At 39.1% G+C, this 981-nt stretch overlaps 1 non-coding gene across 1 annotated transcript; it reads left to right on the top strand.

The window, feature by feature from the left end:
• Positions 1-637: 637 nt before the first annotated feature.
• Positions 638-709, top strand: Trnaq-uug (transfer RNA glutamine (anticodon UUG)). Its single transcript has one exon. It is a non-coding gene; the product is annotated as a tRNA-Gln (tRNA).
• The last annotated feature ends 272 nt before the right edge of the window (positions 710-981 follow it).

Raw genomic sequence — 981 nt, 5'->3', positions numbered from 1 at the left:
ATTTCTGAGTGGCACCCGGCACTCTGCCTGTTTGTGCCACTACGCAATCAAATCTTCTGAAAATAATAAATCGAAGCTTCCTTTGAGAGTGAAACAACCGGAAGTTGTCCATCTTCATTTTTAACGCGCGGTGACGTCACTAATGTCGTTCGCCGGAAGCAAGAGATTGAGACTGTGACTGTTACTGTGTTTAAGTAAAACAAGGCTTATCCTGGACCATGGATTAACTGTAGTGGGCTCATGAGTCCGTAGTATCAGAGACAAGTGAACCCGCACAGAACAGCGATATTTTCTACTATCGGCATTTAACCAGACTATCTTTGTCATGAGACACCGTAAACGTTCCTCGAGGACCACTAAACCCAATGGGCTTCTTCTACAGACGCCCTCTTCTATAGACTATCTATCTCAAGGGTACCTAAGGTACACGCCCTCTGAATGTGGTTCGATTTGAGATTCAGTTTTGTTCTATTGCATTTACAGCAAATATTCAATTAATCTAAACATGTTTGCCAGCATTACACACAGCACTGTTCAAACAGCATGTGTAATTAAAATGTGAATTACTTAAACCCCTTAAAACCAGTTGACATGGTTTAGCAACTTTATCAAAATATAGACAACGACTGATATAATTGGTTCTATGGTGTAGTGGTTAGCACATTGGACTTTGAATCCAGTAGCCCGAGTTCGAATCTCGGTAGAACCTGGCTTTTTAAATTTTCTTCAAACAACTTGGCGTGAGTGGTCATAGACTCTGTGCTATGGTGCTATGGTGTAGAGTTTAGCATATTGTATTTGACCTACCTATTTTCATTAAACCAATTCGATTTTTGGCAATTCTCTTCATTTATGCAACCGTAAGTTAGCATATTAAACTTCTTTTGTTATTTTTTCTTAAATCCGTAGGTTATTCTTAATGAATCTGCGAATTTTTTGTGTTCATTTTGTGGATCATCAATTTGTCAGATGCTGCTGAAC

This window comes from Tubulanus polymorphus, chromosome 2 (assembly GCF_964204645.1).
Source record: "Tubulanus polymorphus chromosome 2, tnTubPoly1.2, whole genome shotgun sequence".
Classification (NCBI taxonomy): domain Eukaryota; kingdom Metazoa; phylum Nemertea; class Palaeonemertea; order Tubulaniformes; family Tubulanidae; genus Tubulanus; species Tubulanus polymorphus.
The sequence above is the reverse complement of the archived record's forward strand: the minus strand, read 5'-3'. Positions and strand labels throughout refer to the sequence as shown.